Here is a 21,783-nt window from a genome sequence, read left to right as displayed (position 1 = left end):
TACTCCACTTACCCTTGATTCTTACCTTATAATGCTGAACGATTAGCAAGAGGGCATCAAGTATTCTGAGTCTTTGGTATTACTCTGTTGAGGATTGCACCCCAGTCTCCCAACCGAAGATTCTAAGCATCATGACAAATAGGCAGAGACTTGCATAGGGGGTGGTGGTGCTATGGGTGTCCAAGCACCTGCCCCTTTTACTCGTGTTTTAAAAGTTCCCTTTTCAGAGGAATGTACTACAGGCCTGTGCCCCACTATTACTATATTTTTACCGGGTTTTTTCCACTTGGGCACCTGCCCTGAAAAAGTTCTCTGCAAGTCACTGCAAATAAGCCTTTCATAATCGGCAACATTTCTGCTAGATTTATGTACTTAGCATCCATCCTCTTTTGAAGCATTTCTTTACTATCCATTTTTGCTAAAAGTTTTCTTTTAGCACTAAAGTCAACAGAGTATAGACCATTGTTGAGATGGATTGTTTTGTGTTGATTGAGGTATGTTTCTTCTCTTATGCAGTTCGAGGAGATCCGCACTCCCAGGCCTTGTCCCCCATCTTTTGGGTGTATTTATTTCTTACTGCCTAAGGCGCCCTGACTGGATAATATCGAAGGAGCTGCCCAGGCAATTTTTGGCAGGCCAGAGTGCTCTTCTTCTAGAGCACTGGCTTTTCAAATCACACTTTCCGACCCTTGTGTCACATTATTTCAATGTGATAAATAACTTCACTGTCCATATTAGCACCAACACATTAACCTTTAAATCAACTTCCAAATTGCAGTGTGATACTATCGGTGTCCCTCCACCAACTGTTGGGAAGAGTCTGGAGAAAGAGAAAAAAGTATGACACAAGAAAGGGAAAGTTGGTTTATCGGCAGAACAATGGATAGGAAGTTGTTCACAAAGGCAACAGTTTGCAATAATTTTGGGTTTGAGACGATTGATGGCAGTTTTAGTTGAGGACAATCGCGAGTTGGACACAGGTGGACCAGAGTGTGGCTCAGAGGAGATGGGGAAATGAATTGATCAACCGATTGACGAACATAGTCTCGACCGTAGATTTAAATGTGGACATTAGCATGTAAAGGGTCGATGGTGTCAGACACTCAGAATGCAATTGATATTTTTTGTTTTATTTTAATTTTATACTTGTGAGTCAGTGTGAGAGATGATGACATGGCCAGAACAGGAAGATAAAAGAGAAGAAATCCACAGCACACAATAGTTGAGGTTGGCGTTGAAAAGTGGGGGTGGCACATGGTTTTCTCACAGCAATTTCAATGCAAATTGCATTTTGCTTAATTGAACAGGGTCTCGATCGATGCTAAGATCTCTGTCAATTACACCCATGTTGACAACACCATCAATACCATCAACAGTGTGATTATTGATCAAACACTTTTAGCATAAGTTATCGAAAGAATGAGATATAGACGATGACCTTTCGCCTTTCGATGTATCATAACTTATACAAACAATAAAAATAAAAAATTGAAGGTTTTATGAAAGGAAAACTGAAGAATGTGTAAACATGGTTGAATTAACAGAATTTTTATGTAAATGTTTAAGAAAGTTGTTAACAATGTAGGATACTGGGATGGTGAAATGACATAATGTATGAACAAAAACGCAACCAAAGATTACGTTTAAATTACAAATCTTTGTATATCGATTTATTTTCCAAAAAATCTTTCATATATAAATTAGTAAATATGGATTTACTGTTAAATATAACTGGGATAGTAAAATGGCTTTGAGAATTTTGAGAGTAGACCTCTCTTTTTCAGAAAAAAAAACCAGCCCTAAAGTATGATATACAAGCAGAACAATGAATACAAATAAAAGACAGCCTATCTAGCCGTTAAACTTGATATTTTTTGCCTACAACAAACTTTAAAAAAAATTTTTTTTTTTATTCAATTTTCACCCCAAACAAGGCACAGTGCCACTTTGAAGCAGAGGGCTACTATCAGGGACTTAATTAGCGGGGTCATTATGAAGGGAGATGAGTAGAAAGATGTTTGTTAACATTGCACTTGAACTTCTGCATATCATTGCAGTTGGGAAAGCAGAATCCCGGAAGGGAGTTCCAAAGACTCGCAGTTCTGGGGAAGAAACTATTGGAGTAAAAGGCTTTCTTGCACCTAGGGATCTCTACTGTAAAGGGATGAGACTTAGTAGCTTGTCGGGTTTGTCGGGGTAGTTACGTCGGGGAGGTATAAGTGTTTGCAAACTATAATTTATAAATTGCTTGTTGCATCTGTAGAGGACCAGGATATATAAATCCTAATCCCGTTACAAGAGAATAATGAAACGAATGGAATTGAAGGAAACAAAGACTCAATTGATGGATAAGATAAACGTGTCGTTTATTTACTGTTGAAAGAATGAATGTTTTAGATATAACATGCGTTTATGTCCACGCGGGTGTAACCATCGTTCGTTGCGGGAGTGGTGTTGTAGAAAGAAAAGGAAATGTGTGTTCATCTCAAGTTCGGGTCACTATCGTTTGTTCGCGCGTGGGAAGAGAAGTGAGTAATGTAATAGAACGAGAAATGGCAGTCCATCGTGTAGACAAAGAAAAGGATAGAGGGTTGACATCAGTTAGCAGTCAGCTACGCGGTGGTGTTCTCATGGACAAGTAGTAGATAGAGAGAACAAGAGTGTACGTCTGTCTGTTGGCCTTTTGTCCCACAATAGTAAATGGCGTGAGGTACGCGGTCGGTCCGTAGACCGACCAGCTCAAAAGCTTATTGCTCTTTATTTTATAGGTGTTTCCATTGGTCTTTTGCGCATGTGTAGAGTTCCTTTGAAAGGAAGTGACGTCGTCCTTGTGTGCGTACGTGTGCGCATGTGTGAGTACATGTGTGTACGTTAGCGTGTGTGTATATACACGTGAACCTTAGTGTATGTACGCGAACGTGAATATATGGACGTGTGTGGACGTGGGTGCGTATGTTTGTGTGCGTATATGTATATGACAAGTAATATAGCTTGAAATGTGAACGTGTTTTTGTGTGAGACTAGGGAAGGCTCGCACACATCTGACTAGCAAATGAGGAGAAAATCTGGGTTTAATTCTCAACCATGTGTGTGTACAAAAATTCACACAAAATCTGTATACATCATCAGATTAAGGTTTTACTTTTTTCACCAAGGAGATCTAAGCTTTTTAAACAAAGGGGCATAACTCTAGCTTCGAAAAAGATTGTTGCTTGTGCAGAATAGTGGATTTTGAAATCAAAATATTTTAGGTGAAAACATTATTAATTATGTATGTGTCATGTCGAAATTAGTATAAATAAAAAAAATTACGAGAAATCATCCAGTAGAAGATGTGCAAGATCCAGTTTTTACAAAAAAATCATCCACAATAATGTATTTTGTATTTTGAAATGACGGATTGTCAAATTGATCGATTGCAATTACATCCTCTGGATTTTGAGAACTTTTCCACATGAAAACAGACAATAAAACTCTATAAATCGATAAATTTTATTTTAGTTGTAATTATTTTCTATTGGATCATTTTTCGTGATTTTTGGAATTTACAATAATTTTGACATGACCAGTAAGTACATAATGTTTTCACACAGAAATTCGTTTGCTTCAAAATTCACAGCATAAGCACCAAAAATGTTTCCTATCGGGAGATACGTCTGATTCCAACATTGTCTTACATAGGCCAGCTTACATTGGCCACATTTTTTTTTTTACAAAGGAGTCATGACTTATCAAGGTCCAGAGGCCACTTGAGGAAAAGGATTAATGAGTGTACAATGGTTAAAGGGAACATGTTGTAATAATTGTCAGTAGTGGCAATTTAGTAAATTGGATTACTTAAGGGGATGGCTCACCAAGAATTTGTTTACGTTGAACTTGAAGACAACCATAGTTAGAAAACAGGAAAACGGGACAGAGTTCCACAGGCATGCAGTTCTAAGAAAGAAGCTTTGTTCATGGAATCTATGTTAAGGTTTAGGCACAGGAAAAGAGTGGGGGAAATTATTGATAGTGGTTTCAGCTAAACGAATGTTTTTCGTGAAAGTCAGGACACAGGGGACTACAGATTGGAGCTCAGATGAGCACTTGCCAAATAACAATAAAGAAGAGACAGGCTCGCAACGTCTCTTCTGTGGGAAAGCGGTTGCAGGGAAGAGAAAAGGGCATCCCCATTAGGCTACAAAATCTATTTTGAACTCTGTGAAGGCAAGATAAGCTGCTTCTAACAGTTCCTGCCCAGATGTGGCAACAGTACTCCATCCTTGGATGTACTTGGCTCTTATACAGGTAGAGAATTGCATCAGCAGTGAGATATCTACTGGAGCGGTAGAATGATCTCACCATTTTTCCAGCCGCTTTGGTAATGGATTGGATGTGCGTGTTTCATTTCAGATCAGGAGTAAAATTCAGACCTAGAAGCTTGTCAAAACATGAAGCCTTCCCAAAATGAGAGCCATTCATTTTGATTGATGCCAGATAGGGATCAGAGTGTTGATGATGTAAAGATAGAAACTTGGTTTTAGATGTATTGAAATTAACCAGCCACCTCTTTTCCCATTGCACCACATGATCAAGATCAGAGAAGAGAGAATCAGAGAGAACTTGGTCATTTACAGCCTTTGATGTGTTGCCATAGATTGTAGTGCTGTCAGCATAAATGTCTACAAATGATCTTAGGATGTGATTTGGGAGATCATTGATCTAAATCTGGAAGAGAGTTGAGCCCAGGATGGACCCCTGACAGACTCCAGCATTAATATTGTGAGCTTCTGACTTCTGCCTATCAACCACTACTTTTATGAATCTATCAAAGAGAAATAATTTAATCATTGAAAAGACATTTCCAGCTATATCATAGCTGGAAATCTTGTGAAGTAGACCTTTATACCATACCCTATGAAAGACCTTTGACATGCCAAGAGCAATTGCCCTACAAAGGAAGGTTGTTGACTACTTCTCTATTTATTTACCCAATTGTTTTTCTTTCAATACTTACCTTTGGCCCCCCCCCTCGAATACTATTGTTAAAATTTACTATTGGAATTTATTGTTGTCAATTTGCAACTTGTGATTCCCTTTCTAAATTTTTCCTCTAAATAGACGTGCTCTCCAATCTCGAATTCAACATCTTCCCACATTTCTTTTGCAAAAAAAAAAAAAACAAAAAAAAACTGGCGACGCCATTCCATTTTTTAAGTATATTTTCAAATAATCATACTAATAAATGCGCCACCTAGCATTGAATGTTAGCAAAAGGGGTTGAAAATTTTCATTCAAATCAAGTTGGGAATGACTTGAGAAAATTTAGCTGAGTTGCTAAATAATTACACACGTTAAATTATCCAACTGAATTTCTTTCTTTTCTTCAGTTAGTGAAAGGGGCAATCTATCGCCATACTTCCCCTAAACATGTCAATTGAACTTTTACTAAGTAGAATGCTTAATATTATTTACCTATAACGTCCAATATTGTTGGAGAATTATTGATGATGAGTTAAAGGATGTCTCTCTTTATAATATATTCGATCTACTACTCTGAACTTTTCTTTTATCACAACCTTTACCATTTATAGGGTTTCATTTGCACCGTTATCGATCCAACGGGGTAGCTACTAGCAAATAAAAAGAGGGGGTAAAAAAGAAAAGGGAAAAAAGAAATCAAGAAAGAAAGAATAAAAAATCTCGAAAGAAAGTAAAAGGAAGAAAGAAAAAGAAACAAAGAAAGAAAAAAGAAAACAAACAAACAAACAAAAGGAAAGAAAGAACGCAAGAAAGAAAAAGAAAGCAAAGAAAAAGAAAAAGAAAAAAGCAATAAAAAAATAAAGAAAGAAACAAAGAAAAAATATAAAAAAGAAAGAAAGAAACAAAAAAAAACTAAAAAAGAAACAACGAAAAGAAACAAAAATAAAATAAAGAAATAAACAAAGAAAAAGACAGAAAAAGAAATAAAGAATGCAAGAAAAAGAAATAGAATAAAGGAAAAAATAAAGAAACAAAGAAGGAAAGGAAAGAAGGAAAGAAGAAAAAGAAAGAAAGAACGCAAGAAAAAGAAAATAAATAAACAAAGAAAAAAGAAAGAAAAATAAAAAAAACGAATAAAAAGAAAGATGAAAAAAAAGAAAATAAAAAGAAAGAAAAAAGTGGGATAACAACTAAAAACCGGAAGTTTTGCTTTTTTCTAACTGGGATAACACGCACTCTGTCCACGTCGCCATTGCTAAATGTCAGTCACACGAACCTCGACAGATATTCCACCCACTGAACGGTGATTAAAACGACAAACGTAAGGCCAACCCCAATATTATTTTTCGCTTTGAAACTCCACATCTTACTTATATATCTCTTCTATTTTTTGTTTTTTCTACATTCAATCAGTTTTTGTTGTTTAACCTGTAATTGTTTATAGTTTTGCTGCGATAATGTTTGTGGTCAAAAAGTCGGGGTTCGTTTCCAATGCAAATGATGTAGTAATTTGAACCCCCGTTCATGATGTCTATAAAATGTTAGGATCGGCGGCGCTACATCTTATGTTTATTATTATTATTGCATTTGTTTGTTATAATCGAAAACGTCTTTTAAAGAAAATAACATTAATTGGTAATATCTAGATTTAAAAAACAAGTTTTATTGACATTTATTGTAAAATTAAATCGAACATTCATCTTTTAAATAAAAATACTTTATTCAATCTTTTTTATTAATAAAATAGTGACCACTCCTTTTATCTGTGTTTCTCGCCTCTACGTAACTTACACATTGTTGAAACCAAATTAAAAATATATATATATGTACTATTTAATCTAACTTGATCGAAATTAAATCCAACCGAATGCATTTTGGTTCCTTCGTAAGCAAGTCAGCCATTTTAATGGATTGAAACTTTTGGAAAATATTGACATCCAATCAGTTTATAAATGAAGAATAAAAGAACATAAAAAAAAAAACTTATGCTTTTTATAACAATTTGGTTCAATTAATAATTAAAAAAAAAAAAAGAAAGAAATGCTAACAAAAATGAAAGTAAAAAATAAACAAAACACTCCCGACCAACACCGGGTGAGCGCAACTAGTTTGACATGGGATCAAAATTAATTATTTTATTTATTTCTGATTAATTATTTACATAGTTCCTATTTCGGATTCAACTTAATAAAAAAAAAAATACAGAAAACACAAATCTTTATGATGTACGTATCCGTCACGGAACGAAAATGTCATATTCCAAAAATCACATCAAGTAGTATTAAGAAAATCAAATTTATGAATAAGCAAAAATGGACTCTCACGTCGCCATCTTTAAAAACAAAGGCAGATAAGTCCACAATAATTCAAACTTGCGAGATCAGCCTTATAATGTTACCGATTTCACAGTAACCGCTTTAAATCGTTTAAAAAGGATTTTCTTTATAAAAATGAAACTATTTACGTGATTTTTTAGAATATGACATTTTTGTAACGGGTACGTACACCATACAGATTTTTCTGTAATTTTTTTTTAAACGAGTTTGAATTTTAAATTTGAACCATTTACGTTTTTGATGACATCTTTTTTATGTTTTAAATATTTTGAACTGAAAGATTTTTTTAACGCAACATTTGAATCTTGACTCTACCACGTATGACGTGACTACATTTTTTGTTTTTAAACAAATAAAATTAAACTCCGTGAAAACATTTTTATCGTAAGTTTCATAAACAATACGGCTACTGGATCGGGTCACCTTAGATCATCAAAGTTAAGCGACGTTGGCCTTGGTCAGTACTAGATGGGTGGGGTGACCATTTTGGGAATATATGTGGATGGACGGCGACACACCTTTACGAGGTCTTCTTCCCTGTGTGCCCAAAAAGAAAACAAAGAAACGATTATTGACTGAAAATCATAGAGATTTTACTGTCGATATTATGGTGCAGTGGTGCACTGGTGCACCACTGCACCATCGTACATTTTTGTTGTGTTAAATTTCAATTTTTATTAACAAAACTATTAGATACCGTCCTCCTGTACTCATGTGCTACGGCTGAACAGACCAAACCTGGCCCCTCCTCAAAGGGGTGGGGAGCACTGATTTCTCAATCCCACTTTCCGACCCTGGTGTCACTGTTCCTGCAGCGGTAGAGAACTATATACCCCCATATATTCACATTAGACCTTCTGCATAATCACACTGGTATTTGCTCAGACTGGCGATCCCTTTTTGTGTTTTGTTTTGCAGTCCTAAACGTGCTGCTTCAGAGTTGTCTGAATGAACATGTCACCGTCACATTTTCGGAGTTCTGTATTGTCTGACTATCGTGATGTTCTTAAGTTCTATGCATTCCCTAATTAGTTTAGTAGCCTCTGTCTATTGCTAATGGTTTTTATGACTATGGCTTGATAAAGGGGGAAAAACAAGTTGTTTTTTTTTTTCTTTCTTTTTTAGAAAATTTTGTGTGTCTGCATTTCTCGCCTATACGTAGCTTTCATATATATATATATATATATATATATATATATATATATATATATATATATATATAAGCTGAATGTGTGTGTGTCTGGTCACGAATAGGCTCCTATATGGTTGGTTGACTATTTTAAAAAAACTGATTACAGATAATGATAGAAGATGTATCGAGACACAGGAATGGGTATGTTTGATCTGGCAGAACGGTGGTTGGTTCATTAAAATTGGGGGGGGGGGGGCTGCGTTCGCGCCTGGTCCACAAAGTATGGAAATAAAAAATTTAAAAATTAAAAAAAAAAAACGTTTACAAGTGTTTTTGATATAGATGTACATAATAATACTTTGATAAGTATGTTTTAACTTAAATAGGGATGGTATAATAAAATTGTGGGGTCTGCGTTCATGCCTGTCCTCCATAGAATGGAAATAGGCACAAACTTTAATAAAGACTTTTCATATCTATCTGCGTAAGTATACTTTGATAATTATGTTTCAGTTTGAAGAAATATGGTATAATAAAATTATTGGGTGCTCGTTCGCACCTGACCTCCATAGAATGGAAATATGTCACAAAGTTTAACAAGTTTTTTTTTAATATAAATCTACAGAATATTGTGATAAGTGTTTCAGTGTGAACAGTTATGGTATAATAAATTATGGGGTTTATCTATTTTATTTTTACTTTCATCATATTTTGCTTTGGTTTTGATACCCCCAAATTCAACCCAAATTTACAACCCTTCCTTTTCATAACCTATCTGAAATGGAACACGTACATCAAGTCTGTGGCCAAGGTCGCAGGAAAGATGGTGGGATCCTTCTACCGCTCCAGAAGATATCTCACTACTGATGCAATTCTCTATCTATATAAAAGCCAAGTACGGCCAAGGATGGAATACTGTTGCCATATCTGGGCAGGAGCTGCCAAAAACAGCCTATCATGCCTTGACAGAGTACAAAATAGACTTCGTGGTTTAGTGGGGGATGCCCTTTTCTCTACCCTGCAACCCCTCTCCCACAGAAGAGACGTTGCGAGCCTATCCTTGTTTTATCGTTATTTTCATGGCAGGTGCTCGTCTGAACTCCAATCCCTGGTCCCCCCTCGCCAATCTTTCACGAAAAACACGCGTCTAGCTGAATCCACTGTGAAAAATTTCCCCCACTCTATATCTATGCCTAAATCAAAACGCGGATTTCATGAGCAAAGCTTCTTTCTTAGAACTGCACGCCTGTGGAACTCTGTTCCGTCTGCCTGCTTCCCTCCGGACTACAACTTGGATGTCTTCAAGTCTAATGTTAACAAATTCCTAATGAACCGCCCCCCTAATTAAACACTTCATAAAATCTCCTCACTAACGTGATGTACTTACAATAACCCTTATCCCTGAGTGGCTTCCGGGCCTTGATAAGTGGTGATCACTGTGTAAAAAAAAAAAAAAAAAAAAAAAAATCATACTTTCATAAATCAAAGTAAATTTTCTGTAGGCTGTTTTTGAACTCTGTCAACGATGGGTAATTTTGCTAGTATATATATATATATATATATATATATATATATATATATATATATATATATTGTTTGTTTTGGTTTTAGCGATATGTTTTGAATGAATTCAATTATTTATGAAAATGCATTTTTACCTAAATGCGAGTTGGGAATAATTTTCCCTTTAACCTACTTAGTACCCCCACATGGGGAGCGGTATATATATTATTTTTAAAATATAATTATCTACTGACACGTGTTTCGTTGTCTACGACTTATCAGAGTGGGTGAATCTAGCAAAATTCGAAATCAGGACCTGACGGTAATGATCCTAAACCCCTTACCGCTGACCCATTTCGCACGACTATCTGGATATATCGCGATTTACTTAGATGTTGTTTGTTTTGGTTTTAGCGATATGTTTTGAATGAATTCAATATATTTTTTGAATTATATATATATATATATATATATATATATATATATACTCATTCACCCCAACCAAAGCATATTGTCACTGAGACATAAGCAATGATTGCGAATTAAGAACCATATTTACGGGGACACTCTATGTAGGGAGTTGAGCAGCGAGATATCTGTTTACATGTCACTTAGATTTTTTTTAAGTTAGTACAGTCGGCGAAGCAGGATACAGGATGAATATTAAATATACTCATATCTTTAAACGAGAGAAAAATTCAGGTTGTCGTCGATTGTTGCACATTCAAACATGATGCAGATGTACTTCAGGAATCGATCCTTATATTGTCATCGTACCTGATATTCATAAATAACCTTCTTGATGAAATTGTGTCTGAGATGGGCATATTTTCTGATGACACCACACTCTTTGGCAGACGTGGGGAAAAAAAATGAATGTGCACTGGCTGAAGCCTTAGAAAATTATCTGCAGTCTGTAATGGAATGAGAATGTAAATGAATGCTAACATTAAATGCTACTAAGACAAAACTCCTTTCCTTCAACAATTTTTTTTTTTATTTGAGTGTCACCACTTATCAGGGCCCGAAGGCCACTCGAGGATAAAGGTTAATGAATGTAAAGTGGTAGTGTAGTAATCGTTAATGGCGTAAATTGGGTAGAATTTGATTATTTTTTTTTTTTTTTTTTTTTTACAAAGGCGTCACCACATTATCAAGGCCCAGAGGCCACTCAAGGATAAGGGTTAAAGAGTGTACAGTAGAAATTGGTCAATATAGTAATCATTAGTAATGAAAATTTGGTAAATTTAATAACATATGGAACGGCTCATCAAGAACTTATTTACTTTAGACTTGAACACAACCATATTGTAGTCAGTCGGAAAGCAGGAAAACGGAAGACAATTCCACAGGCGTGCAGTTCTAAGAAAGAAGCTTTGTTCATGGAATCTACGTTTAGGTTTAGGCATAGATAAAGAGTGGGGGAAATTATTGATAGTGTTTACAGCTAGACGAGTGTTTCTTGTGAAAGTTTGGCGAGGGGGGACCATAGATTGAAGCTCAGTTGAACACTTTCCATGAAAATAACGATACATCAGAGACAAACTCGCAACATCTCTTCTGTGAGATAGAGGTTGCAAGGAGGAGAAAAGGACATCTCCTACGAGGCTACGAAGTCTATTTTGAACTCTATCAAGGCAGGACAAGTCCTTTCTAGCAGCTCCTGCCCAGATGTGGCAACAGTATTCCATCCTTGGACGTACCTGGCTCTTATATAGGTAGAGAATAGCATCAGCAGTGAGATATCTACTGGATCGATAGAAAGATCCCACCATTTTTCCAGCGGCCTTGGCAACAGATTTGATATACCTGTTCCATTTAAGATCAGGAGTAATGGTCAAGCCCAGAAGCTTGTCAAAACTTGAGGCCTCCTGAAGACGAGAGCCATTCATTTCAATTGATGACAAATGTGAATTAGAATGTTGATGATGTAAAGAGAGAAGCTTGGTTTTAGATGCATTAAAAGTAACCAGCCACTCCTTTCCCCATTGTACTACGTGCTCAAGATCAGAGGAGAGAGAATTGGAGAGAACTTGGTCGTTTACTGTCTTAGATGTGCTACCATAAATGGTAGTGTCGTCAGCATAAATGTCTACAAATGATGTAAGGATATGATTTGGAAGATCATTAATGTAGATCAGGAAAAGAGTTGGGCCCAGGATGGATCCCTGAGGGACACCGGCATTAATACTGTGAGCTTCTGATTTTTGCCCCTCAACTACTACTCTTATGAACCTATCAGAAAGAAATGATTTAATAATTGAGAAGACTTTTCCAGCTATACCATAGCTAGCGATCTTATGAAGTAAACCTTTATGCCATACCCTATCAAAGGCTTTAGATATGTCAAGAGCAATTGCCCTAGAAAGATTGCCACCGTCGAGAGATTTGCTAATCCTATGCGATATAACTGTAAGGACATCTGCTGTAGATCTAGCAGAACGGAAACCATATTGAGTGTCACTAAGAAGGTTATTTTTGTTGAGATGTTTGATTACTTCTGTATTTAACACAGATTCTAGCAACTTACTCATGACGCACAGGAGACTTATTGGCCTGTACTGAGAGGGGGATGAGCGATCACCTGAATTCTTAAATACAGGGCATACTGATGAGATTTTCCAGGGAGATGGGAAACTATTCTCCTTAAGACAACGTTTAAACAGTTTTGTAAGTATGGGCGCTAATTCAGGTTGAAGTTTTTTGAGTACTATAATTGGAATACCGTCAGGGCCAGTTGCTTTACTCGAATCAAGGTTTTTGATTAGCTTCGCAACATCACATACAGATATACGTATATCACATAGCGTGTTTTCTGATACAGGAGGAAATATTGGGGGTTGGCGGTCTTGGTCGCAAAGGGTAGAATTAGCTGCAAAGTTCTTGACAAAGAGTTTGGCTTTGTCTGATGCTGATGAGATTACCTCAGGTCCATTGATAATAGTTGGGATGGAGCACACGCTTCTGTTCAGGATTCTGTTTGCTATTTGCCAAAACTGGTGGGAACCAAGCCGCTGCTCAGCTACTTTGGACTTAACAGATTGAGCATACAACACTCTTGCGTTCCTTATTACTTTCTTACAATGGTTGCTGGCAGTCCTGAAAACGGCTTTAGTTTCCATACATCTAGTACGTTTGAAGCAGTGGAAAAAGTGATTTCTGTGCGCAATGGCAGCAGCACATTCTGGAGAGAACCATGGCTGGCTGTTAGGTTTTTGCTGAAACTTTTTAGAAGGTATGAAATGGTCAATACCTACAATTAACCATTCAGTTAGGTCTAATACTATAGAGGACACATCCTTTTTAAACATGGAATGCAGAGGTAGATCAGATATAAATGTACGGAAGCTATCCCAGTCAGCCTTAGTGTATCGATATACTGTACGATGAAGAGGTATGTCTGGGGACTTATTACATTTCATTTTTATCTTGATTGATACAACAAAGTGGTCGGAAGATCCAAGAGGCGACAGAACAGAAACTGAACATAGTTCAGGGCAAGTTGTGAGAAAAAGGTCTAGTAGGCTCGCATACTGGCCGTCATTATCGGGCACACGGGTAGGTTCCTGAACAATCTGAGTGAGGTCATAGGCAATGGAGAAATCATGACAGAACCTCCCCTCATCATCGGTCTTGTTTGAGTGGGTCAACCATTCGACGTTGTGAACATTGAAGTCTCCACATATGTGAATGTTAGCTGAAGGATAAGTAGAAAGGACTTGGTCAATTTTCTCAGATATGCTTTGAAAGATAGTAACTCCGCTGTTGTGGGGGCGATAGAGAGTAAATATAAATGCAGTAGTGTGAGCTAAAGCAACCCGGAAGCACATATAGGGTAAGTTAGGATCTTCCCTGGAGATGTCCCTCCCACATGGAAAGCTATCTTTAATATAGGCACATATTCCATGCCCATGGCGATCTTGGGGGTCAGTTTTAGAAGTTAAGTTAGAGTATCCTGAAATTGCAAACTCATCTAGGGAAATAGCCTGTCCAATGCCAGTTTCACTTAAAAATAAAAGGTCTGGTTTAGTCTCCTGTAATTGGGTTTCAACCTCTGGAAGGTTAGAACGAAGACCCCTGATGTTGGAGAAGGAGACATGGTAGTAGGGGTCTACGTTGGAAGTTGGAGAACCGGGTTTAATCGTGTATTTTTTCTTGAAACTTGTCATGATGAAATTTTGGAATTTGTGGACTAGGTCGACAGATTTACTTAGAGCAGGACAGAGAGGGGAAATTAAGAGAGAAAAAGAAACAAAGAATTTTTTTTTATTTGTAGCTAATGATAAGGTAAAGCCGTAACAATTACCCACTAGTATGGCATCGAGAGGCCCCACCAGAAGCTACTGCATGGTCCAGAATCCATTCACCAAATGGCAATACAGCAGCCCCAGTACTTTGCACCTGCTGATAGGACAGCCTCCTTAGTGGTTAATCCAAGGTTCGGGTCCCTGACTATCAGGCGGATAACGTCAGCCCAGACAAAACGTTTACCTCCAGCACCCTTACTAGTGACATGGCTACAAGGATAGACATAGAAACAGAAAATTTCCGCCATCTCAGCCAACTGTTCGCAAAAATACTGCCAACCTAGAAAACAGCTTTTTCTTCTCCCTTTGTCCGAAAAATCACTCATTTAAAAAATGAAGACTGAGGGACAAATAAGAAGAAGCGAGAGTAACAGGAGCTGCCGATAACGCATCCACAATGCGTTTTCTACTCTCCATTAAAAAAAAACAAAAAACTATTAAGTATTGTACTTAGTAAAAGTCCAACAGACGTGTTTAAGGGAAAGTATGGTGATAGATTCCCCTCACACGAACTAAAAATGAGTATAATTCGTAATTTTTGCTATCAACTCGGTAGATAAATAAACATATGTACGAGGAAAAAAAAAAGCTAGCATTTAATAAAACAGAAATACACAAATTAAATACTGAAATAAAATGGAGTTGTTAATATTTTAAATCTAAAATAAAAAGCATGATTGAAATCACTTATCTCAACAAAAAAAATTCCGTCTCCAAATTGCAAACTGCATTGAAAGAAATTCAGTTAGTAGCGTTCAAAACATTTTTTTTTGAAATTAGCCGTTAAAGAAAGTCGTGATTTTATTCTGAACTTAAGCTAGTAACGTTTTAAGAAACTTACGACATAAAAGAAAAGGCTGATGGTGGTGGTGGGGGGGGTTCTTCCGAAAGTAAGTTGGTGCCGTTATAAGTAATTTCAAGATAAGATGGAAGCTGGTATTGGACTAGAAAAAAGCTAGTATTTAATAAAACAGAAATACACAAATTAAATACTGAAATAAAATGGAGTTGTTAATATTTTAAATCTAAAATAAAAAGCATGATTGAAATCACTTATCTCAACAAAAACAATTCCGTCTCCAAATTACAAACTGCATTGAAAGAAATTCAGTTAGTAGCGTTCAAAACATTTTTTTTTTTTTTTTTTTTGAAATTAGCCGTTAAAGAAAGGGGGTGGCTTATAAGAACTTGTTTACTTGAAGCCTACCATGTTGTATTCAACCAGGAAGCAGGCCAGCGGAACAGTGTTTCACAGGCAGGCAGTTCTGAGAAAGAAGCTTTGTTCATGGAATCTGCGTTTAGGCACAGATAGAGAGTGGGGAAATCATATATAGTGGTTGCAGCTAATCAGATGTTTTTGTAAAAGTTTGGCAAAGTGGAATGATAAATTGGAGTTCAGTCGAGCACTTACCATAAAAATAACAATAGAGCAGAGACAGGTTCACAACGTCTCTTCTGTGAGAAAACGGTTGCAGGGAAGAGAAAAGGGTATCACCTTTTAGGTTTCAAAGCCAGTTTTGAACTCTGTCAAGGCTGGATATAGTGCGCTGAGCGACTCCTGCCCAGCAGTACTTCATTTTGGGGTGTACCTGACGCTTATACAAATAGAGAATTGCGTCAACAGTGAGATACCTACTGGAGCGGTAGAGTGATCCAAGAACCTTTCCAACCACTGTTTGTCATGGATAATAACACTCTAGCTGAGAATTTATCATTCAAACGCCTGAACCTGACATTCATAGGTAACCTGAATTGGAACAAATACATAGAAGACATTGCCAAGGCTGCTGCAAAAGATGGGCTCCTTCAGCCGGGCTAAAAAAAACTCATATCTGACATCATATATTTCTACAAACCTATTATTCACCCATACATGAAGTATTGTTGTCATATCTGCGCTGGTGCATCAAATGCTAGTTTCTCTCTATTGGACAGTTCAAAAAAGAGTTTCTGATCTAATAGATCCTGCACTATCAACCAAGCTCCAACCTCTGTCCCATCACTGCAATGTTACATCTTTGTTCTTATATATATATATGAATCCGTAAAGAGAGAAAATCTTTTATATATATATATATATATATATATATATATATATATATATAAAGAACAAGTAGTTAATAAAGCATGGTAAAAAAACACTTTGAAAAAGAGTTTAAAACATATTTTAAAAAGGAAGCACAATCCTTTTTAAAATTAAATATGTTTTTAACTCTTTTTCGAAGTATTTTTTTACCATGCTTTATTAACTACTTGTTCTTATTATAAGCTCTATCTCCTATTTGGTTTTATCGAGCTTTTACATCTGGTTGAGATTACTTTATAAATATTAACTCTTTAATATTTATAATATACCTTAGATTTGCCATCTAGGATTATCTTGGTAAACTTAATTGTAATTCTTATTTCATAACACACACACACACATATATATATATATATATATATATATATAAGTTATGAAAATATATATGGTAATTAAGCTACACAGAATATTTCGTGTTTCATTCTCTGGCCTTTGTCAAGTGAGCAACTATGAAGATGAGGATAATAATCCACAAATGAATAAATAGATGCATCGCTGTATTTGTTTTACAAGTACTTTAATAGAATGTGCACCGACGTGAATACTACTGATATGACAAGTAGCAAAATATCACTTATCTGTGAGAAACATTCCAAGCAGAATAATTATTTTACAAAGAAATAAAAACATTTTGTTAACAACATGAATCAATGCTATTTGTAGTTGACCATTTGTTCCACTTAATTTTGTATATAAGATACATTTATGTGGAAATATGTTGTTTTTTTTTAATTTCACCTATATTTATACCAATCCTTTAATTTATGTAGCTCAATGTAATTACAGAGCATATAACAAATAAATGACAAAGTCTATATTCCAAGTTTCAAGATGTTGACCATCTTACTATTTATTTGTTTAAGTATATTGCTTTTATTTTCTTTAAATGAATTGATAGGTACTTTTTCTTCTGATAAATTAAGGGCAGAAAAAATTCATTAATTGATATAATAATTACTCCGCCTCCCCCCGTGTCAACAACGCATAGTGTCACTTAGTCATAAGGGGTTACTATTTTGGATTATGTCCAATAAGGGGTTGTGGGAAATCGTGTAGCAAGATGTGTGTTCTCATTACATTTAAATTTCTGCATAGGGGAAAACAAATGTGTATATATATATATATATCTAAGGCAATGACTGAAACCTCCATTCTCTAGTGCAATGGGAACATAAATGGATGGTAACACTCGATGCTACTAAGACTAAACTTCTTTCCTCTAACAATTACAAAACACTTTCTCAACCACTGATTGTGATGACTAATAAGATGCTACCTGAAAGTTCTTGGCTTAACATTCACAGGCAACATGAATTGGAATAAATACATTGAGAACATTGTCAAGGTTGCTGCAAAGAAGGTGGGCTCTCTCTATCATGCTAGAAAATTACTCACACCACAGAATATCTCTACAAAGCCACTTTTCGCCCATGCATGGAGTATTGTTGCTACATCTCAGCTAGTGCATCTACTTCTAGTCTCTCGCTCTTAGATAGGGTCCAAAAAAAAAATTCCTGCACTATCAACCAAACTTCAACCTCTGTCTCATTGCCAAAATGTTCCATCCTTGAGTCTGTTTTACAAATATTTCAATGGAATATATTCTGACGAACTCCAAGCACTTGTACTCCCTCAATGTAAATACCCCCGACTAACTTCACAAACAGCAAAATCCCACCTCTACACTGTAGAGCTCCCTAGATGCTGGACAGCCTTTACTCAGTGTTTTCCTTAAACTGATAGACTTTGTGATTCCCTCTCAGGCCCCTACTTCCCTAACTGTACTGACATGCAGAAATTCAAATGTAATGTGAACAAACATCTCGCTGATAAATTCTCGGCATAGTGTCCTTATAAATTTGGTCCTAAATAGTAAACTCGTAAGTCCAAGTGTCATTGTGTCTTGTTTGGAATGAAAAAACAGTAAAAAAAATAATTCAATACAGCCAGAGAAGCAGGAATAAGGAAAGGAATTCCAAAGTATAACATTCAGAGGGAAGAAACTATTACAATAGAAGGCTTTCAAGCATCTCAACAGTGAAGGGGTGGGATTTTGCTGCTTGTTGGGTTAGTCGAAAGTATTTATGTCGACTGGGCACAAATTCTCTGAGTTCATCGAGGCATATTCCATTGAAGTACATGTACAACAGGCACAGTGATGCGACATTGTAGTGATGGGACAGAGGCTGGAGTTTGGCCGATAGTGCAGGACCTATTTGATTTGAGACTCAATGTCAATTAAACTTCTTTTTTTTTTATTAGAGTGAAATTTCTAGCATGCAGACCTGTTTTTATATATAGATCTATATATCTATATACTTATAAAGTTGAGTTTTTTTTCTTGCACTAACATTGATATTGAAAGCCTACTTTTTCTATTTAAAAATTATTAATACAAACTACTCGATCATGGACATGAAGTTAACTAATTTGTATATTCCTTTGAAAAACGAACATTATTTACTTATACATTTTTTATGGTTTCTTATTCGGTAATTGGTTTCATTTCCCTATTATTTTGAATTTTATTTATGCATAGTTTCTACATTCTGCATAATTGCATAGAATTTAAGATGAAAACGCTTTAGCATACTAAAATCTCTCTTTCTCTCTCTATATATATATCGGCCCTGTCGGTGGGGCATTAGAATACGCCGACTGCCCCCCTGCAGAAAAGTCCCTCAATGGGGGTCCTGGATATGACCTTAAACTATATCCAGTGGTGAGGCCCCAGCTTGTGGGCTTTGGGGAGTGTGGAGCCACCCTTTAATTACCATTGCTCCCAGGTCCACTCTGACCCGGAGTGGTAGTACCTGTTAGGGTCCCAACTATGGGTTAAATAGAAACCAACGTGAAAACAACATATATTCTATTAAAAAAATTTTTCTTCAAAATCTTTGGATTTGGTATCAAATAACCCGAAAAGGGTTGATATGCCGTAAAACAACCAACCTATATATATATAGTCATCCGCTTACAGTACTGCTTCGCTGTTTCACAGCTCATTAGTGTGGCTAGACAGGCAACTGCCTCAAGCCAGGATCGAAATATTACGCTATATGGCTGCTGCTGTAAGGGTAATGAATTTAACGGTGTTTGACATCGTCCAAATGCCTCTGCTCGATTTGTTTACACAAAGAGCGTCGCTTAATATGCTAATGGCAGTTTGTATATCACTTCCCAATATGCTCAAACCAAGAGGGAGCATTATAGTCATCAACATAAGTACTGTTTCGCTGCTTCACAGCTCATCAGTGCGGCTAGACAGGCAACTGCCTCAAGCCAGGATTGAAACCCGACCGCCCAAAGCTTAATTGCCATATATTTTTAAAACTTACTACCTAGCTCTACTTACATATTGAGCACTGTTGAAGTAAATACTAAAAATATTTACATAAAATTTTATGTAAATACATAAAATAATAATATACGAGATATATATATAAAAATCCTTTATTAAAATTGGACAGCAATAATATAGAAAGAGGATCATTCACTTTTCTTATATGCCTTTGTTGCCTTTTTGGGACTCACAAGTAGTTTATTGGTTTCCATTTCACTTCTCTCGGGATACATACAGTTTTATTGACAGTTGTCCAGAATATGCTCCCAAAGTTCTTCTATGGAAACAAGGGAAATAACTAGAACTTCTGTAACAAATGATTGGTTAATTTAATTACAAACCAATGTAAACCATCATATTTAGTTAACATTTTAAACATTTCTCCAAAAAATATGACTGTATGACCATAGTCTGTCAAAGACTATATTATGAAATATTTTTAGCTAATAGCCAAGAAATTGCATCTAAAAGGACAGATAATTCTGATTTTTAAATTTCAACATTATAAAAAGTTATCTCCTTTACAACTAAAATGTTATTTCTTTTTTTTGTAAAAGTTTAAATGAAGTTCTGAATTTTTTAGATGCGGGCTAATTGTTTATATTACTTGTATAGATCGGACTATTGTTCTCATCTTGAGTGTGCAACATTTCGATTGGTTTGGCCTTCGAATATCTTCCAAATATCAACATGCCTGAAACATTGCATGAATAACACTCAAGAGAGTCGCAAATCTGATAGGCCCTAAACTGGCATCAAAACTTCAGCCTCTGTCCCATCGTCGAAACGTTGCATCCCTCTGCCTGTTCTACAAGTATTATAATGGTGAATGCTCTGAAGAACTGCAAGCACTTGTGCCCCCACGACGTGAACACCCTCGACAGACCCGACAAGCTGCAAAATCCCACCCCCACACTGTAGAGATCCCTAGATGTAAAAGATCCTTCTACTCCAGTAGTTTCTTCCCCAGAACTGCTAGACTTTGGAATTCCATTCCGGGTCACTGCTTCCCCAACTGTACTGACATGCATAAGTTCAAGTGCAACGTGAACCAACATCTCGCTGCCCTAATCCCTACATAGTACCCCAGTAGATGTTTCCCCTGATAGTAGCCCCCTACACCAAAGTGGCAATGTGCCTTGTTTGGGGTGAAAATGTAATAAAAAAAAAAAAAAAAAAATGAGAACAATAGTCCGATCAATACAAGTAATATTTAAATGAAGATTAAAGCAACAATTTGTGATAGGGAGTGAGATATAGCGAAGCTATGAGTTGTGCTGCCCGCTGCATCTGTGTGAGTAGAGAATCCAAGCCAGTTTTTGTGGAGGACATTAAAGTCACCAAACACATGTATTTGTGCGCTAGTGTCGAGGGTCAGTGCCGTGTCTATGCTGTCAGATACTTTGTTTATTATGGAGCAGTCTGAAACATTGCATGAATAACACTCAAGATGAGAACAATAGTCCGATCAATACAAGTAATATTTAAATGAAGATTAAAGCAACAATTTGTGGCAGAATTCTAATGCCCGATGAAGTAAATGCACATGGAAACTGTTTGCCTGCATTTTATGAAAACACTTTTTTTTTTTTTTTTTTTCCCCTTTGAAGATTGTAGCGTTGGGTATAGGGCAGCCAAACCAGCTGCCAACATTACCCTGCTTTTTATTGAAACCAACCGAGAGCTCTTTTTCGTATCCTCCTTGTTTCCTTAAGTGTAATTGTCTGGCCCTCCTGTCACTTTGGTTCACCAGGAATATTAGTTAGCTAGAACTTCAGGTTCTTCATAAACCCTGTGGCACCTATAATAACTGGTATGATTGATATTTCCCTAAGATTCCAATTTCTTTTCATATCATGTTGGTCTGTTTCTCCCTTTCAGCTCTGTTCAGGCCTCCATCATCACTTCAACCAAGGTTGCAACTCTCTCTCACTTATTCCATATAACTATGTCCGGTTTGACAGCACCATGGCTTTGTGATGAATAAAACTATATATTGTTTTGTTCAAGACAGTAAGAGCCAGGACAAATGAAAAATCAGAGATGTCTGATGTTCAACAACACATCCCCAATAAATAATCAAACGCAGTTAGTTCTTCCGTGGTGTTCCTCAT

At 36.3% G+C, this 21,783-nt stretch overlaps 1 protein-coding gene across 1 annotated transcript in view; it reads left to right on the top strand.

The window, feature by feature from the left end:
- The first annotated feature begins 6,161 nt into the window (after window positions 1-6,161).
- The window catches only part of LOC145260278 (golgin subfamily A member 5-like), an 87,888-nt gene continuing 72,266 nt past the window's right edge, over window positions 6,162-21,783 (top strand). Inside the window, exon 1 of the mRNA XM_080118115.1 lies at window positions 6,162-6,283. The gene's annotated coding sequence lies outside the window, so the exon portion shown is untranslated. The remainder of the gene's footprint in view (window positions 6,284-21,783) is intronic.

The sequence above is a fragment of the Euprymna scolopes genome, chromosome 36, assembly GCF_053919585.1.
Source record: "Euprymna scolopes isolate OS-2025 chromosome 36, ASM5391958v1, whole genome shotgun sequence".
Taxonomy (NCBI): Eukaryota; Metazoa; Mollusca; class Cephalopoda; order Sepiida; family Sepiolidae; genus Euprymna; species Euprymna scolopes.
This window is presented reverse-complemented; position numbering and strand designations above follow the sequence as displayed.